Source organism: Passer montanus, unplaced genomic scaffold, assembly GCF_014805655.1.
Source record: "Passer montanus isolate IOZ18808 unplaced genomic scaffold, ASM1480565v1 scaffold33, whole genome shotgun sequence".
Taxonomy (NCBI): Eukaryota; Metazoa; Chordata; class Aves; order Passeriformes; family Passeridae; genus Passer; species Passer montanus.
In genome coordinates, this window is record NW_024368041.1 from 7,014,645 (window position 1) to 7,036,263 (window position 21,619).

A 21,619-nucleotide genomic window follows, 5' to 3' on the forward strand; every position below is an offset into this window, starting at 1 on the left:
GGGTCAAAGTCGAATTTAAGTGTAAGGGATTTCTGGGTCACCTTGTTAATCTCCCTACCTCCCTTTTTTTTTTTTTTGTAGAGGAGATCTGGATGTGTGCCTCTAGAGAAGGCAGATGGAGTTTGGCCAGAGAGACTCTGCCTTTTGGCTAAACATGTGTGTGTTCATGCAGTGTTTGCTTCCCGGTGCTGCTCAGTGATTGCACTGTTGATCTTTCTGCAAAGGCTTGACACTGCTGCTGAAAAGCTTTGACACTGCAAAGCATTGTTTACTTATGAAAGTGTTATTATATTTTGAATATCTATTATTCATCTCTTGTGCTAAAAGTGACATTATGTCATAAAATTGCTGTTAGATTTCAGAGCTTTGAGAAAAAGCTGGTTGTTTTTGTCCCAGACTCTCTGTGACAGTACTGGAAAGTGCCTTACCCTTTGTATCTCTGTAGACCCCTTTTATGAATTGTGAGTGACAGCAGGAAAGTATAAAAGAGTGCAGAGGAGCTGGTTTTGATGTTTATAAAGGGCTTTGATAAAAGATGCAGCACACAGACTTGATATTATTTCCTATTTTTAACTTCTTAGGAGCATAAAGTGCTCAGATCCAATATTTATGTAAAAAGGGAAAGAGGGGGGCTGTATTTCTTCTTTATTTTCTCTTTTATTTTTATTTTTTAGGGCCAGGTGAATTAAAATAGAAAAGTGTCTCTCTTCTATGCCCTAGTAAAATTTTCTTCCATGAAGCATCAGTAAAGCCAACTCCATGATGTTGAATGTGTGGATGATGCTGGAGGAGAACAGCTGCAGTTTTGAAGGCTCCTTGTTTGCAGGCTTGTGCCTTCAACCTCCCAGCCATGGCTGGCTCCAGTGGACCCAGCAGCCATGGTGATGTGCATGGTGACTCCCCAATAATGGGGAATGAGAGCCAGAGAAATCAAACATAGAAAAGCTGGGCCAGTTCCTACCCTTTCTCTAAAAGTCGGATCACAGTAGAAGCATCTCTCTAATAAGTTGATTTGCTTGCTCCACAGAGATGCAAGGTTGTGTGCTGGCTGGGTAATTGCAGTTTTACTGATGAAAGTGCTTGTCATTATTTCCAGCTTTCTTGTTGCACTCTCCTCTTTAGTCTTGTCTGCCAGCATGGCTGGCTTGTGGTGGCCCTCTGTACTCCTGCATATGAACTCCTGCATATTCCCATGCAGGTAACACAGGAGGAGGTTTCATGGCACTTTACATGTGTATGTGTGCATAGGCACACCTGGATATAAAATATATGTGAGGATGGGTGTGGGCTGTGAGTGTATTCATGGCATTGGCACGGACATTTCCACAATTGGTCCTTCATCCGTGCATGGGCCGTCACGCTGGAAGGTGAATAATGAGTGTGCAAACCTGTCCTTGAGATCCACCTGATTACAAAAGTTATCCTCTTGCTTGAAAACCACATTTTCTATTTTATTGGGGCTAAATGCCTTGAAACACCCTGTGCAAGGAGTCCTTCTAGCCCTTGGAGAACCCCAGGATGGAGCAACTTTGCTGAGTCCCATATTGCTGCAGTGGAAGAATTCATCTTGATGGGATAGACACAGCAGCAGCTGTCAGAGGGGTTTTTGAGTTCTTCAGCAACATCTAGTCATCCAAGGGCATGTTCAAAGTAGGTGCTGGTTTGAGGTCTCTGGACTTTAGCAAAGACACATCTGAGGGGAGTGAGCACTTTCTGCTCTGTTCTTCATGCAGGAGTTGTGTGGGAAACCATAAAAAAAAAGGGAATTACCGGCCTTGGGTGGTCATTGGAAGTGTGTTTGCTTGGGTGTTGTCTCCCAGCCTCTGCTGTCCCTCTAAAGATGCCAAGCTGGACACTGAGGTCTGCAGGGTGAGATGTTCATTTGGGATGTGTTGTCATAGAGTTGTGCCTGCTTGGTAGCCTTGCATCTTGTGTGCTCCTTTGTGGTGATGAGTCCCCAGTTACATTCCAAAAGGACAACTCTGGTCACACATGATTACAGGGGATGAAGCACAGTTTTATTTTTTTCTTGCCTCACCCATGAAACTGTGCAACAGCATATGTAAGGAGCTGACTTGTTGGACTTGGCTAGCTTATAGCAGTAGTGTGTCAGCTTATACAGGTGTCTTTTCAACTTCTGACAGGCTGTTTAGTTAGGCAGAAGGTGTGGGTATCCTTAGTTCTTTTGTAAGGTATGGGAGGACTGTTTTGTTCAGGTGGAGTGGACGCCATGGTAAATTGGAAAAGCTGTTGCTGAGTCCGGAAGAGATGAGTGAGGGTAGAACTTGTTAAGCTGAAGTGACAGAGTGACAGACATTGTCTGTGCCCCAGCTGTGGCACTGGTGTTGGGGTGTTCTCCCGTGCCTTAGTGCCTGCTGTTCTGCAGCTTGGGTGCTTCCATTGCATTTCCAGCAGCAATCCATATGCCTAACTGGAGCACAGTGGGGGCTCCCCAAAACCTGGTGCTCTCTGTCATTGAGCAGAGCTGTGCCAAAGTCTCTGATGAAGCATGGATCTTGGCTGGCAAGAGCTGCAGTTCCTCTTCTTTTGAAAGAAGCTGGGAAAGGCTCCCCAAAACAACCAGTGGAGAAAACATCCAGATGAAAGATCTGGTAAGTCTCAGTGTCCCCTCTGTGTTGTTTTCAGGCTCTTCTGTAATCAGCTGTCATTTCAGGATCTGGGCGTATTGGACTTCAGGGAGTATGGATTGGAACTTAAACAAACAGTGATTCTTCTATAAATATTTAGCTCACACTGTTTAGGAGCTGCTGAGAGTTGGAGACAAAAAATAGTTTAAAGTTCATGACTGTCTGGAAAAGCTATCGGGGGGAGGCACTTGGTCACCAGATTGCCTGGCATGTAGGTTTTGAATAGTTAATCCTCGTTTTTCCCCCGAGGAAGAGATGTGTCTAAGCATCCTTTGGAGAGACGTAAGGTTGCATTTTTCCATTGCTTGCATGGCTGCAGTGGAGACTCAAATCAAAGAGGTTTTCTTCAAGAGAAGACCTGGTATGGAGTAAATGGATGGTGCCCCCTGACTGTACACATCTTTTCAAATTTGGACTGGTCCAAATCCATCTGAAGTTCATATATCTTCATGGGAGAGGGGGGATGTGTCTCCAAGTATGTGCTTTTGTCTGGCCACCTTGATACCAGGACAGAGGTTTGTGCCTGGGGCAGCTGCTGCTGAAGGAGGTGGGGTCCCTGATGGGGTCTGTGTAGACAGCATGGATCTTGGTCTGCCACATTGTTCCTGCTCTTGCAAAAACCTTGATAGTGAGGTACACCTTCCTCTGCCAGCCTTTCTTTTTCTCTTAAATATGAAGATAATACCCTTTTTTCAATTTGCAGAGCTCTTCAAAGAATAGAAAAGAATAAAATGTGCTGATAAGGAAGGCATTGGTAGCTGAGACAGGCAGAGGCATAGAGGCTTTGAATAAGCAGGGAACTTCATCATGCACAGGAGCCTGGGGTTACAGATTAAAAAGAAGAGAAAATAATTATTTTCTCTCTCCCTCTGTCTTGCTCTCTCTGTCTTGCTCTTCTAACACAAAGTACTTGCAGTTGAACCAGATGATGCTTGCAGTCCTTCCAACTATCCTATCGTATCCTATCGTATCCTATCGTATCCTATCCTACTTCCAACTATCCTATCCTATCCTATCCTATCCTATCCTATCCTAATCCCATCCCATCCCATCCCATCCCACCCCACTAGTATAATAGTAAACACGAAATGTTTGCCATGCCCTGTGAAACATTTGACAACTGTTTGCACCACCCCTGCCCCTGGTTACAGCATCCTGGGTCTTTTTGTACCGGGATGATTGGTGTGCCCTGTCCTTGTGGTCAGCTGCTTTGCCTGGAAGATTAATGGCAGAGGAGAAAGTGTGAGGGAAGGACAGGTAAGAAAAACGTAAATTTCTCATTTATCAGGTTGTTGAAACTACTTTTGAGGTTTGAGAGAAAATGTCAGTATTTGAGTTGGAGGTGGTGGCAAGCTTGATGGTTTTTCTCTTTCAATAGTTTCTTTTAGTGCCCTTCCTAATTTAAAAGAAGGTGTTTAAATTATTAATGTTTTAGCACTGAAGCAGAGGGATTCCAAAGCCTTTGGCAAATAGCTGCTAAAGCATCTATCTTAAAAAAGAGTTTCATGTTTTTTTCTGACTCCATCTTTGACAGAAGCTCCCCTTCTGTGAGAAGCACTGAATCCACAAAAGTGAACAAAGAACTTGATTTATGTAGAAGGTAATTTTCTCCAGTGGTGTTTGGCCAGAAAACAAAGATGATAATGATTTTTATTTTTTGGCATAGCCTTTGCAAATCTTTGTGCTTCTGCCTGTGGCTGAGGCAACACTATGCCATTGGTGAGTGCCAGCACACTGTCCCTGATGCTCAGGTGCTGCCTGTGAGAGGTGGGTACCCTTATCTGGTCTTTCTGGCTGCAACATCCTGGAGATGAGAGGCAGCTGAGGCTTCAGACACTTTCACCAAAGCTGCAGTCTGAGCTCAGGCCTCCCATTAGATTTACCACACATTTTCCTCCCTATTCCCTTTAGGTATTTGTACTGATTTTGTACCAAATCTCCTTCTTGCTACTTGAACTGAAGAATAAAGTATTATAACTCTGGCTTGGGGCAACTGTCCAAGGGATATATTGGGATACACTTGGCCTTTGAAAACAAGGACTTCAGTCTCCAGCCCTGTCAGTCCTTCTGGCTCCTGGAAGTTTTTCTTCCAAATGGTTATTTCAAACCTCAGAGAAGAAGTTTGTGTTTTTTCAGAGCTATGATTAATACCATTTTACGCTTCGTTGCAAAATGCCACACAATGAATTAGACCAGCAGGGTGGTGGTTTATGGGTGGCAGGAAAAAGAAAATCAAGCAAACACTTTAAAATGCTGTTTTGGAAGAGTGATGTGTGTGTGCATGTTTTATAATCTGCTGTGAACTTTGGGGCTAAGTTCCTATTAAAAAGAAAAGGGAGAAAAAAGGCTTAAACCTCATCTATGGAAAGAATGTCAGCAATAGTTGAGAAACTGAATAATTACAGTCTTTTTTGTGGGTCAGTGAAAGCGAAGGATTGCAATGCAGGTGGCTTTGCAATTAAAAAGTCACAGGATGGCTGAAGCTGGAAGGGACCCGTGCAGGTGGTAGGTAGCTTCAGCCAGTTGCCCAGGACCATGTCCAGATGGCTTTTGCATATCTCCACAGATGGGGACTCCACAATCTTCCTGAGCAAGCTTGGTCACCCTCACAGTAAAATCAGGCATAGTGCATGGTATTTCAGCACATTGGCCATAGGTTTCTGCTCGTTACTGCTGCAGTCTGGAAAGTTTGTGGGGGTGTGTGGTGTTGGGACAGAATGTGTTGAATGCATGGGGAACCTGGGCTGCAGCTGAACCCCATTGCTTGGGCTGGGACTTGGGAGAGTTGGGCTTGACATAAGATGCCAAAAATGATCTCTTCAGTGGTGTGCAGGGAGTCTTGCTGCCTGATGGCCAGGTCTGGGCCACTGATTTTGTTTTGAGGCTGTGCTTATACCTGAACCTCCAGCTAACTCTGCTGTCTTTTGCTTCCCTTCCCTTGACAGTGTGTCTGTTCCCAGCTGCTGAGTCACTTTGCCACCAGAATCTGGGACTCATTTATCAGCATAAAATCAGGCTAATTACACCTTTCAAGTGTTCAGCATCAGTGGTGTTGCAGCATCAGGTGCTTCCCCAGAAAACTCTGTGTTAGTTGCAAATCTTAGGGAAAAGAGGGCTTCTTTTGGCTGTGTACCTAATGTGTCCCCATCCTGGGGACAAAGAGGATGCAATTGCATGTTGGAGGTTACCTAACCCCCCCCCACAGAGACATTTGGGTCAGCACAGATTTGCTTCCTGGTGGCTTCATGTGCATCCCTCACACAGGAAAACAAGCAAAGCCCAAGACTACACTCAGCCTCTCCTGGGTCTCTAGTGTTTCCTCCTGTCTTCCATCCATGGAGAACAGCAGCCCTTGTTTGTTGCCCTGGATGCATTTTTTTCCCTCTAAGCCATGTTCTTTTCATCCTGTTTTTGTTGCTGATAAGTGATGGGAATAGTAGCAGTGAGATGATACCTCGCAGTGAACACTCCCACTGTCCACAGATGTGTCCCATATCGCCCTTGTGCCAGTGACGGGTATTTTCTCATTAAAAATAGACCACAGACAATGCTCCTTCCTGAGGACTGTGATTTATCATTTAATAACAAGTGGTTACTCATTTCCTTCGGAAAACTTTCTGGAAGTGTTATTTTTCTTTTCCCCCTTGCTTCCCTTTTTTTAATTTCCTTCGAAACCCTTCATTACCCATCAGAGCCACTGTGTCTGTTAAATGAAGTGTTCCCTTTTCAAGTGGAAATCATATTTATGATTTAAAGTTAATGAAAATAACAACTCTTAACCCATTGGGCATGAGCTTTTCTTTGTAAGTGCCTGCAGCCCTGAAGTCTTAGCTCAGCCACAGGAAATAGCAGCAGAGAGCTGGGTAGGTAAGACTTGAAAAACTGTGATGCTGATCCTAAATGGGGAATGGATGATTTGCTTGAGCTGACTTTAAATAAAATTTCAAGTAACTTCAGAACTCATACTGTCTTGAGTTGCCAGCCCTTAGCTGTGATACCTCCCAAGTTCTCGTGAAGGATGGAGAGCCTGCAGAACTGTTAGGCAGTCTCATACCAGGTCTTGTGTTTTAGTGACTTTACCAAAGAAGTTCAAAAAGTTGTAGAGTACTTCTTGAGGAAATCCCAACAGCTCAGTAAACAAACTTGGGAAATGTGCTGAAGATGAAATCATTGTAAGTTGGTACTTAAGAAGCTAAAAGAAATAGTTCTCTGTTGGATCAGGAAGTCATTTGCAGTGTCAGGAGCAGATCAGATGGTAGACTGCAGATGATACAGGAGATGAAATGCAAACAGGGACATTGCAGGTACTTCAGGTCATAACGTTTTTTCTTACAGTTACCTTAATGAGCTGCAAGGCTAGTTTAAAGATAGGAAAAATAAATTCAATAAAGACAAGTGCAAAGCAGCACTCTTGGAAAACAGGATGCACATACCCAAAATAAGCAGTAACTCTCAAAATGAGCAGGTTAACTACAGAAAGGAATCTGTGAGCTGCAGTGAATCACAAGCTTGTTGTGCAGTCAGATGCTGTTAGAAGACAGGTAGATCTTGAATAGCCCAGACAAAAATGGCAAAGGTAATAATTTGTTCTGTAAAAACCCTGTTTGAAACACAGCATCTAGTCTCAGCCCCTCTATTTTAAATATGAAAGCAGGCAGCTTGGGAAGATGAAGCTTCTGTTTGGGAAAATTTACTTAGAAGGAATAGCTGGAAGATTTGCATATATTAAACCTAGGGAAAAAAAAAACCAAAACCAACAGCCCACAGGTGTCAGGCTGTGGTTTGATGGTATGCTGTCTTCAGCAGTAGTTTTGGGGCTAAGTATCTCTGCTCTCCTGGTATTGACTGTGCTGCAGCTCATTGTGTGGTCAGTTGTGTAGTCACACCTCATGTCCATAATGTGAGTTGGGACAAGGAATTTCACTCAGTATAGAAAAAGCTGAAGTCTCTCCAAATTTATTTCAAAGTATGGCCACGCAGACAGCAGATGTTATGCAGGAGGAAGGAGGGCAAGGAGAGGAACTGGAGGTTGTGAGCACCTGGTAGAGCTGAGATTTGAAGGGAACACAGCAGATTTGAGACAGGAAGGTGGTGTGAAGAATACAGCACACAATGTCTCTCCATGTCTGAAGACAGGACTAGACAAAAATTGCATATAGGGAATTCCTTTTCTGGGCACGGTCTCCCAGTGCATCGTCTCTGTCATGCCTGGTAGCAACGGGGTAGGCTGGCATTTCTCAAAGTGTGGGTTCCAGCTCCTGGTGGTGGTGGTGAAGGAGAATGAGTGAGGCTGGAGCTGACCCAAAAAGCATTAGAAACTCTTTGTTAGCAGCACAGCAGCCCTTCCTGGGTGGTGGGGCAAGTGATACTCATCGCTGGGAACTGCAGCCGAGTCCTGCTTGCTCTTGGCAGGGCTGTGCCGGTGTTGCCTTGGAGAGCAGCACAAAGACAAGCCAAGAGAGGGTTCAGGGCTTGGTGGCTGTTTGACTTCCCTCCTGGCCCAGCATTTCTGCAGTCCTTGCATCCAGATTTTGGCATGGCTTCTGCCCCTGTCAGTGCTGCTGAGGCTGAGTGTCTCAACGCCTCCTGATGTTTTGAATCCAAATTTCTGTCATTACTTCTTTGCACTTGGCTTTTTGGCTCTTGGAAGTAGTTTGGTTGACCACAAATTGGTCACTCTGTGCTGTGATGTAAGCTGACAATCTCCTCTGCTGTGGATGCTAAACCAAATATTCCTGCAACTGCTGGGATGTTACCAGGCTGGTGTTTGCAGCTGATGGGAATGTGCTGGAGCTGTGCAAGCCTTAGTGATTCAAGCTGATACTTAGGTTTATGATGAAATGCTAAATGCCTGGTCTGTTCTGTCCAACCAGCTCTACCCCTAGGGAAAAAAAGGGGGTTTACTGCAAGAAGAAAGGATATTCCGGTATTGGTTGGTTGATAATGAGAACACAGAGCATCAAAGCTGAAACAGTGTAATCACTGGAGGATATAGAAGTGCCTTGAAGAGGAAGATCTTAGATAGGCAGACCTACAGGACACGCCTGGTTGATTTTTTGTAGGCTGCAGAGCTTTCCCCCGTGGTTTGCAGGGTTCCCTTGCCTTGCTGCATCTCTGTACAGCTCAAAGACAGAGTCTTTGTCCACAATCTTGGAGGATATAGATGTGAGCCTTGCTAGGAAGATGTAGGCTTCAGTTCCAGTCTTGCTTATGCTAAAATTCCCTTGGGGGGGAAAAAAAAAAGGGAAAAAACCCACAAAGAAACAAACAACAACAACAAAAAAAGCCAAAAAGCAGCTTACTATGTTTGCTTGTCACTGAATTCAGTGACAAGTCTGACATGTCACTGAATCTGGCTTGTGCTGATCTCAGTTGCTTAAAAAATAAAAGAAGCATGGTAATTTGTCTTAAGATGGGTATAGAGAAAGTGAAGACGAGAACAAGTAGTTTACTAATCATTGCCTTTTCCAGGCTGGTAGGCTGGGGCTTACTCTGGGAAGAAGTCAAATCCCCAGACAGTTCCATATGATATCACCAGATGAAGGGGTGACCGCCACATGAGGCTTACTGGTGCAGGGCTGGTGTGGCAGGACTGCTGACAGTGGAGCTGCAGAGCTCTTCAGTAGGGTCAGCAAAGTTGTAGTGGCATTTCTGGGATGTGTCTTTGGGCACACAGAAAACCTGTCTTTGGTGGTTTGGGTGATGCTGAAGGCTCCAAACTGCATTTCTGAAACCCCAGGGTGCTGTACAGGTGACTCAACAGCATCAACTCTAAATGAGGAAGTGCAGAGTCTAGCAACTGCTGGACTTCAGAGGACAGGGTAAAAGGACTGCAAAGACATTGGCACAAAGGATTTTTAAGTTTTTAAGGAAGACAAACTAAAAACACCTAACTTTCTCTTTAGAAGTCCCTTTTCAAGGAACAGATCTATTATGTTAATGACAATGGTGAATATAATTATGTGTAAGGATGAAATCTTGTCTTTGGTGACTTCACAGGACTAGTATTTCATGCAAAGAGATGTTCTGGGAAGCCAATCTGGAAGTATAGTCATGGCAAGAGGATGTAGGTCTGAGTGGGAGTTGTCTGATAGCCACAGGAAATGTTTATTGTTGTTTTTAACCTTGATGCATTTGTTCCAGGGCTGTTGGTACTGCAGGGCATTCTGATCAGGTGTATATCAAACAACATTTGTGCCCAGGTGGGTCATCCATCCTCTGGTCAGTTTTCCTGTAAGAGCATCTCTCAGGCAGGATGAGCACCTCTCCTGGATGGTACCCACAGAGAGCTGTGTGGCATCTTCCTGGGGTGGATGCTGGTGTGTGCAGGACTGCCAGAGCTGTGCTGTCACCTGCTCATCCCCCCACACACCTGCTCAGGGTGCTCAAAGCAGGGAACCTCAACAGCCACCAAATGGTGACGGAGCACACACAGCTCTCCACCCCAGCTCTTTTTTCCCTTCATTGTCCCCAGTTTTCTATTCACCTCGCTCCAGCTCTGTGGCTGGGGGCTGTGTGACCACAGTGAAGCCTCGTGCTGGCATCTTCCTCCTCCTCTCTTCCATCCTGCCTTTCCTTCCCTCTCCAGCTGCTGGGTTGCTCTAAGCAACTCTGGCTCCTGTCCCAGGAACAATCTCTCAACACACAAAACCCAGGAAGGCTAAAATAACACTTTAAAATTGTTAAATAAATAGCGATGGAGCTCTGCTTAAATGGGAAACACAGCTTAATTTGTTAAAGGCTTTTTGTCCTCCCTTGGACAGGGATTGGCTGGATGTGTGTGTGTGTGTGTGTGTGTGTGTGTGTGAAGCATTTCTTGTCGCTTCTAAGCTGCATCTCGTGGCCCCAAGTGGGCAGAGAGGGTTATGTGAGTCTGAGTTACTAAACACTTACAGTAAAAGTGTAGTCATCCTGAAATTCAGCCAAAGAGCTGGAGGTTTTGTAAGGCTTTTTTTTTTTTTTTTTTTTTTACGTTTTCCTTTCTCTCCCTGCAGGATGCTGCTTCGTCACTTGCATTCTTCACCCCAGCCCAGCAGTAACTCTTTCCAGACTACCAGCAGCAGTCTAGGCACTTACATCCTGCCCCATTCCCTCTCCAAGAGCTTTGTGCACAGGACAAGTGCATCCATCCCCTCTCCCTCAGCAGAGCAGCTGCTGCCAGCTCAGACAGAGGTTTCCATCTTTCGGAAACATGAAAAACACTCATTTCTCTCTCACACCTTTTCAAAACTGGGGCAAAAATAGAATAGCAGTTACTGCCATATGAGAGAGTGAGAATGGGAGGCTCTGGATAAGCATTTGTAAAATATCCAGGGGAAATGGATGCCGGCAAAGGCTCTGCTGAGTGGGAGTGGGTGTACCAAAATGTATGTGTCAGGATGAGAAATGTATTTCTTGGGAAGGACATGGAGAACTGGCTGCTTCCCAGAACACAGCTCCTCCTGGGGCTCTTCCTGTGGGAGCTCTCTGCATTTTTTTTTTTTTAACACATGGACTATCTCCACAGCCCACTCTTCTGAGTAGAAACTAATCTGTGTTTTGAGAGAGAGTTGTTTCTTATTAACTATCTGAATGGGGAAAAAATAACTTCCACTCCCTGTAGTGGGAATTGCACAAGTCAAAATTTTACATTCCCTTCTCCAGATTCCAAAGTTGTTCCTGGAAGGATGAGTTGTGGGTTAGAGAGGGGCTGTGCCCTCCTGCCACACCTGCTGTGAGAGCTGCCAGCTCTGGCTGTCAGTCTGAATGCATGATGAGAGCAGAGTAAAACTGCAGTCATGGCCTTAGCAGGGATACCCAAAATTAACATCAAAAGGAAAGGAGGGAGTTGTCCAAATACAGGCTGCAAACCTTTAATTCTGTGTGACAGTGATACATTGAGCCAGGTAATCTCCAGCATCAGTATTGCTGCAGTAATAGAAGCAGCTGATTCTGTGGGAAGATGAAGGTTTGATGGAAGGTATAATAATCTATCTTAGATGTTTTAATTTTCCCTTTTCATCCCAAACATAAGGAGCAGAATTTCCTCCACTTTGAACGGGTCTTTTTATGTTCTTTTTTTACAATTGGGTAGAACAAAATCATGTTTCTTCAGTATATAAAATGAATCTGGCAGTCTGGTTTTGTACTTCAGCCTCTCAAAACAACAAGCAGGCATAAAGCAAGAAGATACACTGCCTACTAAAATGTCCCACTTATTAAAAAATCCACAATAAAATCCTCTGTGAACATCCTGTTTCAACTCTGCAATAAAACTCACTGGTCAATTAACGGTGGATCTCCTGTTCCCATGGAGAAAGGCAGTTGCAGACTTAAGAGGTTGCTGTGGGAAAGGGGGAAAAATAAAATTAAAAAGATCCAGTCTTGGTCTTGCAAACAAAGGTTGCCTTGGATTGCAGTCACATGTTGCAGTTCAGCTGATCTCACTCACGCCAAAAGGGGAAAGATTTCTGGTACTTGCCTGAGCCCCACTGAACTGGTTTAGGGAATTAATTAGAAGAAAATTACTCACCTTTTGTGTTTTTTCCTATCTAGTTTCCTCTTAGATTCAACTACCCTGCCTTGGCTCACTAGGTCAGGGGGTCAGGGGCAGCCATTGTGTGAATTTAACAGTGACTTAAAATTACACCTCTGACAAATGTCTTCTGGCTTTTCCCAACTGGGGAAGAAGTCTCTAAGTACCCAAATCTGGGATACCACTGAGCTTTGTAAGTCCTACCCCCAGTGGCTGAGTTGCATCAGCAATATTGGGGCAGAAGCACCTGAAAGAACATTCTGTGATCACTGGCAGTCCCCAGGCACATCAGATGAACTGATAAGCTGGTGTTGGTAAAAACCTCATCATGCATATGTCTGTATTCAGTAAATAGTTTTGGCCTGGTCAAACTCCTTCCCTAGGGTGCAACGCTCTGTGCTAGGGGGAATGTCCAGAAGACCCTCATATGGCCAGACATTGTGTGAAATTACACAGAATCCACTGTTTTGGCTTCACAGAGTTGATAGTGAGGTGTGCATTACATGGCTTTTTGGGGCAAAGCCAGCAAAACAGGTTTATCTCTCCTCCTGGGTGGTTTACTCAGGCCTTAGGGCTCATTTCTGATCTTTATAAGGTGTATAAGGCCTCTGGGTTTCAGAGGGTCAGAGGATACTTTGACTGAAGGGTATGATCTCATCAGAGCCAAGTATTGAAAAACTTCCAGGATTTTGTCACTTTGCCCATGTGTGTTCTGTCTCTGGCTGTGTCTAGGGAGCTGCTGGGCTGGCAGTTGCCAGGAACACCACTGCCCAGCTCAATCCAGGCTCTTGCTTCCTTGGTATCATGCCATGTATGTTTATTTATTGTGCTGAAAAAAAATCTAGTACTTGTTAGATCCCCAGACCTGTTCATTTTTAATAGGTTGGTAGTTATTTCCTTCTTTTTTTTTTCCCTAACCCTGAGACATTATGGATCAGGGCTGCTGAATAAAAATAAAAGTGAAAAATCAAGTATGTTTATAAATTTTAATTTTACAGTCAAAAGGCATATCTCTGCTTCTTGGGTGAGGTGGATGAAATGCTTGCCCCATCCCAAGTTTTCTGTGCTCCCTGATGGCATTGAGGTCCTTCTTTGCAGCACCCCATAGCAGAGATAAAAAGCTTTGGTGTATATTCCCTTCAGGGCAATGTGGATTTCTCCTCAAAAACCTCAGTTCTGGCGACTGGTTTTATAAATGCCTAAAAAATGAGGCTTGTACCTTATCTCTTGAGAGATCGTTGATGGATCCATTTCTCAGAAAGATATTTTATTCAGTCCTTTAATGCCATGCCACTCCCTTCATTCAGATGCCTGGAGTCTTTTATCACGTCTCCTCTTACTCATTGCTTAGCCAGGTTGGGCATATTTAGTTCTTTTAATCTTTCCTGCACCTCAGCTGTCTTTAATCATCCTTCTTGATGTCAGAACGTTTGATGCCCACTTCTGCTGAAAACCAGCCTAGGTTGGTTTTTTTGGGTTTGGGGTTTTTTTGTGTGTGTGAATTGCTTGGGAAATGTCTCCGGCCGCTTGCCCAGGCTCATGCCTGGATTCCTCAAAAGCTCCCTCGAATGTCTCAGTGTGAATGCTGAGGAAAATTTCTGGCTCACCATGTACACCACCGGACTTGGCACCCTCTGGGATTAATTAAAATGTTTATTTGTTGGGCGTGGGCAGCAGCACATCTGGCCCCCCAGATGTTCCATGGATTGTGTTTCCAGGGCACATTTCTCTGGGCATCTGAAGAAGGGTGCAGGTGCTGATGGTGTTTATGGAGAACAGGTCCAGAAAAGTTACTGTAACCTTTGTTTCCTTCCTGTACCTGTCAGCAACAGGGAGAGAGATGTTTAATTGTTCCTATATCTCAAAAGCAAAGCCTGATGGTAAGTGTTTATAGGTGCCTGTGCTGCAGGTCAGGGTAATGCTTCTCTGGAATGGTGACCCCTTCCTGCTGCAGGTATTGATGCTGTCTTTCCTGAGTAGTTCATCTGTTTTGTAGCCAAAAACAGTAATTCACAGCTTCTTAAATGAGTTTGAAGATGAGGATTGCTGCTAGCTGGTACCAGGCTGAGCACTGCATCTTATCAGGGGAGGGTCTTCAGGTCTCTCACTGTCTGGAGCTGATGTGTGGTGGTGTCCAGAATTCCCTCCACATACCTCCTGGATACCTGCTATTTCAGTGGGAGCTGTTTCCTAAAGCCTGACTCAATAATTTTCTTAATATAGGCAAGCTCAGATGCTGACTGGAAGGAGTTAAGGCACTCATCTCCAGGTTTGCTGGGTCTAGGCCATTGCTGTGCAGCCAGGAGTGGCTTCCCTGACATGGATTTTGAATTACAGAGCACTTGGCAGGAGTTAAAGAAGGCCAGAAGCGCCTTGTCCCTCCCCCACCTCCCATTAAGAGGGAATGCTTCTCATACTCTCCCAAATTTAGCAGTGCAAATGTGGCTGGATTTAAGTAGGCTGAGCAATGAGGAGATTTTGATGGTGATAAAGGTCCCCTTCCCTCCTCTGCCTCACACTTACACTGCCAGCCTGTGTGATAGAAAGCTGTTTGATATATGGCTGTGTGAATTATTAGTTGTGTCAACAAGGGCTCTGTGGCCTGAGATGGAGAGGATGGGGACCTGTGTGGTGGGAGAAAAGTCTATGAGAACCACCACCCAGCAGAGCACGGAGAACCTGAACAGCAGCCTGATGTCCACCTGGCTGTCCTGTGTGACCCTTGGGCTGTGATGAGAGGGCTCAGCAATGTCTGGAGGTCACCATGAGGAAAAGCCCATGTCCTCTCCATGATGACACTGGGATGCTCTGGGTCATGGTGCAGGAGTCTGCTGCCTCCATTCCTTTTCCTCACCGCTCTGGCCCAGGCTCCCTGTCACTCCTGTCTGTATTTTCTCCCATTACTCCTTAGGAGTGTTTGAGGGATTGCTCTAGAGCTGGCAGTGAACATCTGGGGAGGACCTTGACATGCCACACTGCTGGGTTGTTGTGGTAGTCCAGCATGGGACAGGCTGTGGGCTCCATCATTTATGCCTGAACTTTGGTGGCTGCAGAGGAATGGTTCAGCCACTTGCATGGGGCCCCATCCCTTCACCAATTTATATATTCATATATATGTATGTATATATTTAAATAGGTAATATGTATTAAATATATAAAATATTATAAATATTTAAATGTATACATAAGCTGCTATTTATATAAGCTGTAATTTATATATAACTGGTTTCCATTGCAGCCTTATGTTGAAAAATTAAGGCAATTGAAGTTTTTAGGTTGGAGGGAGGGGACAAGATTGAGCTTGCTGACATTTCTTTTGTTGTAATGTCATACAGGTCTGGATTGACTGCAGAAAGGAGAAGGGAGGAGCGTGTCAAAGGGAGGTCAGATCCTGCCAGGGTTTCCTGGGAAATGAGGTGAGTGGTGATATCTTTCAGCACTCATAAGCCTGGAGATAGAAGCCCTCTGGGTTTTCTCTGCACCCTTTGTGTGAGACCTCTCCTGCTGATCCTCCAGATTTCCTTTTGTTACAGGTTTTGCTGTATTTGCCTCTTCAGGCCTGATGGGAGGATTGTAGACTGCTGTTGTGCTTGGGAGTATCAGAAGGGCTGGAGACTATCTGGAATATGTTGAGGTTTGTGCATCACAGGTCTTGTTTCTGGCTGTATTTGGGCTTCACAGTAGGGGACTTTACTTGTGTAAGTTTAGAGAACTCTGATAGAATTACCTGCTACTGATCCAGTCCCCCCAGCCTCCTTTTACAGTCGCTGGAGGGAAATAGGTATTTTTTGGAAGTGTCTGACCCTGACCTGCTGTAGGCATCTGAATGGATTGAATCATTCCCTACAATACCTGTTTCTCTGCACTGTCAGCATAGCTGGGGCAGCTTGTTTGGTTGTAGGGTCTGCAAGGCCTATGTAATGTCTGTACCCTGTGTAGGAGGGCTGGAGTTCAGGGTGCTTGCTTGTGGCTTCGGGTGTCCAAAGCCGGGGCATGAAAGCTTGGCCTCTCCTAAGCTGCCCTTAAATTTTCTTCAAGGTTTGGACGCAGCTTAAATCTGCGAGCCACTTGTCTGAGCCTGCTCTCGGCATTTATACACCCTGACTGGCAGCATACATGCATTCCTGAAGGATAGGGTATGATTGCTCAGGAGGTTTCAGTCCAACTGGGTCATCTCACACTGGCTGTTGCAGCCCCAGTGAGAATCAGCAAGAGATTCCAGCCTCAGGAGTTTATTGCAGCCCCAAGAGCCACTGCACTAAGACCTAGTGAAGCTGCTTGGGCTGCACTGTAACCTCCTGGGAACCAGCCCTGGAGCTGCTCTGCTCTTTGGCTTTTTGAGTGATGTGGCTTGTGGCTTTTCAGCCACAGGAAGGTTTGGAACAATGCTTGCCATCTCCCCATGGGAACCTGACACCTGTAGAGGGAGCATCCACATCCTGGTACCTTGGCTAAGGTGCAGAATCTCCTAGGTGTGGTTCTGTGAAGAACTGGGGCCTGCATGTCAGCTCTGTTGATTAGAATCCCCATCCAGAGCTTTTGTGCACATCCCTGCATCTCTCAGCCAGGGGAAATTCTGCACAGACATCCGCCTGACTTTGCTCAGCCACCCCCTCTTCTTCCCCTCCTAGTTCTTGGAGATGGAGATGTGTTCTGCTTGTGTTTGCAGAGTGCTCAGCCTGTGCTGGCTCATCCCTATGGCAGTGGGGATAAATATTGACGCTGGCTGCAATTTCGATGTACAAGGTGTCGTAGTTAAGCAGAGGTAGCTCTGGAAGATTTTTGGTATGCTTATGCTTCTACTGATGCTCTCAATGTTTGTTCTCTGAGGGCAGTCTGTTCAGAAATAGAGATTGATGATGGTCCATTGTCAAGACTGTCACCTTTAAGTCAAAGAACAAATAGAATTTGCTGTAGTACATCACTCTTGTTTAGTTGTAAGTGGGCAAAGGAAATGTGTTTGTGTTATTCTTCATTTATTTAATGTTTTCTTTGCAATTTACTGTTAGCTTTTCTGTATTACTGATAATTGGAGTGTTTTCATTGCCACCCTGGAGAGAGAAATCTCTCCTTTTTATAGCAAGGGAAACTGTCACAGTGGAATGATGTGGTTACTGCCCTTTGCCTGAGCCTGACACATACCTCTCCTGTCTTCTGTCTGTGTGCCTTGGGGACCAGAAGATGTTGCAGGGACTCAGGGTGCCCTTGTATTTGATGTTTGCTTCTGCCACTGGTCTCTTTGCTCTTAACTGTGCCATGAATCTCCATCCAGAGACCAGGATAAACTGATTCTTTGGAGTTGTGAGAATTGATGTTAAGGATGAGCAATTTAACGGGATATGCAAGGGCTGTGTCTAAGAAGGGAGGGATGCTTTCTGCAGTATGAGAGATTCCAGGAACAGCCTCATTTTTACTTGGCTGCTGGACGTCTCTCTGGGTTTTTCACAATTAAGTTCACTCCATCTGGCTTTCTTTCTCTGTCACTCCATTTTTTTGAAGCATTTTTGTGCTGGGCTGACACCGTGGATATCAGCAAGGATATTCAGGGCTCATGGAGTGCAAAGCTACTATGCTTTCTCTGCTTTCTTTGAGTTTGGGATTTCCTTGAGCTGGGATGCTTTGGTATTCTGGGACATGATAAGCCGGAGAATGTTGTCATCTCCATCTAGACCAACATGAAATGAGCAGCCTGCCTGAAATACGGAGGGTTTTGCAAGCCTGAGTGACACCAGTTAAGTACTCGGAAGGGGTGTGAATTGGGGGTGGGTGGAGAAGGAGGTTTGTTGTGTGCTTCCCGGCAGCTAAAAGCAGGTGTTCAGTCAACTGAGAGTTGCCCTAAAGGCAGAGAATAAGGATGCAAATGATCTGTGAAACATAAAAGGAACCATCTGAATGCCCCTTTTCTTGGTTTACCTCCACCCTGGGTAATTTCCATGACACAAGTTGATCAACCCTGAGAAAAAGCAGTTCGGTCCAACTGGAGAAGATAACTTTGTCAAACCTAACGACCTTGCAAAGAGGCGAAAAAAGCAAAGCCCAGAGGCCAGGTTACGGAGAGAAAAGAGTGGGCTGTGGCTCTGCTGTCTTGGTGGGGAGGTTGAGAGCTCCCAGCTTCCTCCGGCTTTCACGGTAGCCCAGCTAAGTCAGTGCGGATCCCAGTACGATCTGTGACTTTATCTCAGACCTCCTTGATGGAGGCAGTGTGAGGAGCAGGGCGTGAGCAGAGCCCGCCGAGCTCCTGCCCGAGCAGGCCCCTCACGAGCCCGGCTGGTTTGAGCCCGGCTGCCAGGCCGTGCTTTGCCTCATCCTCGATGCAGTAGCAAGGCACGAATCCAGCCGCCTGCTGCAGCTCAAGGGGTGGCTGCTCAAGCGGGGACAATGCCTTAGCTCGAAGCTGGTGTGGATTTAGGACCCTCCCTGGCCAGCCTGGAGATGCTGAGTGCAGGGTGGAGCAGTGCTCTGCTGCTCTCTGCCCATCCTACTCCGCTTTGGCACCCACCCAGCCTGCATTTAGACCCTACTCTAATTGAACCTTTAACGAGGCTCATTTCTTTGCTGTGATTTGGACCTGCACATGTCCCTGCTGGGTGTTTCAGCTCAGCTGTAGCTGCAGATGGCTGGTCTCTCCCCACCTCTCACCTGCGCTCTCCTGTCCTGCAGGTGACCTGCTTAATTTCATTGATAATTTCACTAATCTTCCCGGTTTTAATGAGTTTTTCCCCAGTTACCACTCCTCCCCTCCCCCAAAGCCAAGAGATTGACTCTTTCACTGTGAGGGTTAATTGCTTATTTATTTTGTGGACTGCACCTCCCTCTTTGTGATTTCACTTGATATGTGCAGGATGTGGTGATAAAAATCTGTTTGTGCTGTCTCCTGTTTCACACACTTTTGCTTCTTTAAAGAAGCTTCATGGGGCAATGAGTGTGTACAGGGGTGCTTGGACAGGAGGGTGGGGAGGGAGGAGCGGACTGGGCCCTGTGGTCTCTGCATGCTCCATCCTTGCACCCAGGTGCTTGAACAAAGGCTTTGAGGTGTTCTGTTCTCACAGAGCCACTGTTATAAATATGGGGGGAAAAGTTGTGACATTGTTCAGTCTGCTCTCCCTTCAGCTCTTGCAGACTTCTCTTCAAGATCCAGCTGCTTTTCATCAGCAGCTCCCAGGGTTGTCTGGGCCAGCCGGCAGCTTGCCACGTTCAGTGGTGACACGTCTGTGTCTGGAGAGAGCACGGCATCACCGTGAATCTGTACAGTCTCCTTTGCAGGCTGCATGGTGTGTGTGGCCCCTTCCAGCCTTACCCATTCTGTGTGTTCATGGAGGGCATCCAATTGCAGACTGCATATATTTAGTTGAACCAGGTGTTTTCTGGTCTTTTTTTTTTTTAGGTTCTGCATCAGTGGTTTGTTTGGTTCTGCTGTTTCCTCCTAAAGTTAACAGTGTCTATGGGTGGTTTACTCACATAAGTTAACGGTGTCTATGGGTGATTTACTCACATGCATGAAAAAACTGCTCTCAGAGGTGGTTTGTATTGTCTGTATTTTTATCTTGAATGTCTGACCTGCAGCATGTCCTGCAGAGATGGCTCCTTTGGGGAGATGTTACCCTTGTGTGGATGCTTTTCCTTAATAAATTTGACCCATTTGAAGAAAACTGTGTTCATTTTCTGAATTATAAATATGTATTGAAAACCAATATGGAGTAAAGGGGGCTGAGGTCAAGAAGGGTTAGTTATGAAAACTGGGGTGTATTCTGCTAACATCTCAGTGCCCCAGGGGTAATGCTTCTGAGCTGTAACCCTGAGTCATCACTGCCCGCCCCAGTGCGACTTCCAACCAAAGCAGTGCCACATTAGGGAAGCTGGCATGGGAGCTGGAGCCTAGAGGCTTGAGGGGTCCACACTGATGGGGCTGCTGGGTACATAATGCTGATATACCCCTGTGGAAAGGGAGATTAAAATTTGGGCAGGAAACAGGATGCAAGCCGCCAAATGGCTGCATGTGTTACGTTTCCTTTTTTTTTCCCTTTCTCTTTTGTTTGTCTGTTTGCCTGAATTTGGATTCCTCCCAAAAAGAGGACCTGAGAGGTCTCTAACAGCCATAAAGAGAGCTCATCTGAGGAGGAAAGGGTTGCCCTTATTGCACCAAGCAGACATACTGGGAGCTGCTGACTTGGGATGAGATGGGTGGTGGTTTTCCATCTTGTCTTTCCACATGGTCATGACAGGGAGAGCTGATGTTCATTCTAATTGAGAGTGTGTAGTGACACGCCAGGAATATGTCCTTGCTGGATTGCATTCTTCTGTGGGAAGGCATCAGCTATACATTGTGATAGGGATTAACTCATTAAACCTTACTGTATAGATAATGCTTTACAAATGATCTTTTCCTGGGAAGATTTCCTAGCTGGGCATAGTCCCAAAGAGCATGAATTGAATGGTTCTGACTCTTTTATGTTATTCCCAATGCCATGGTGTTTTGAACATTTGAGGCTGCAGCCCTTTCCACATGCTCTGCTGTGATGGTGACACTGGTGTGGGCAGGGCTGCTGGGCAGTTGAGCAGAGCCAGGTGGGAAGTAGCAGAAAGGGCATTCCTTGTGCTTGTTTGCTGGCAAATCCCGTACCATGTAGGTTATCCATGAAGAGATGTCATGATGATAGAGGAAGATGGATTGTCTTGTCGAATTGAATTTTCCTATTACTTCAAGAGTTGTGCTAAAAAAAAAAGCCCCCCAAAAAGCTTGATACTTCTTGGGATCAATTTTTGGGTGTTTTCTGAGAGCACAGATAAAGGCTAAAAAAGCAGTTTCATTTTCCAAAAGGGGGAAGAGCTCAAGCCTGAGCGTGAAATGCCCTGCAGCATACTTCCCAAGTGACCATGGGCAGGTCAGACAGCTGGACTAGAAATGTCCAAAAGTGTGACTGGTCATCCAAAAAGCTGACCCACTTGGACACCTTTTACCAGCATTACTGTGCCAGTCTCATCTGCTGTTTGGTGGACTTTATGACTCTTGAATGGCTGTGGTTTGGAGTCAGGTTAGGTTGGGTGTGAAGTAAAAAAAAAATGGTGTTTCAGTGTAAACACCACTAAATTCTGTGTGAAGAGTGGGAACACGTAATGCTTTGGACCAGGATTCTCTATGGATCATGGAAGTTTTCTGAACATTTGACTTATGTTAGATGCCCAATTTCCAGACAGCTAAAATTAGGGAGAGAGCAGTCCCACCTTGTAGTTTCTTGATGTTTCTGTTGCTTGTGTGTAAAATGAGTTCAGTATTAAGTCTTTGTTTCCCTGAAACAGAGAATAAATATAAAACTTGGAGCTATTTCCTGGCTACAGCAACAAATGTGTTTGGGATAACAGGCTGATCTTGGCCATGGGTAGCATCTTTGAAACTGCCAGCATGCTGAGAGTTAATGAATGTGCTTGTATTTCTCTTGATGAGCTGGCGTGTTAAGGC

The 21,619-nt window shown here is 45.5% G+C and overlaps 1 long non-coding RNA gene across 2 annotated transcripts in view; it reads left to right on the forward strand.

The window, feature by feature from the left end:
- LOC120505186 overlaps window positions 1-21,619 on the forward strand; it is an 88,481-nt gene that overhangs the window by 6,057 nt on the left and 60,805 nt on the right. For both annotated transcript variants that reach the window (XR_005628180.1, XR_005628179.1), the window contains exons 2-3: window positions 15,498-15,578; window positions 15,696-15,796. This is a non-coding gene — a long non-coding RNA (uncharacterized LOC120505186). The remainder of the gene's footprint in view (window positions 1-15,497; window positions 15,579-15,695; window positions 15,797-21,619) is intronic.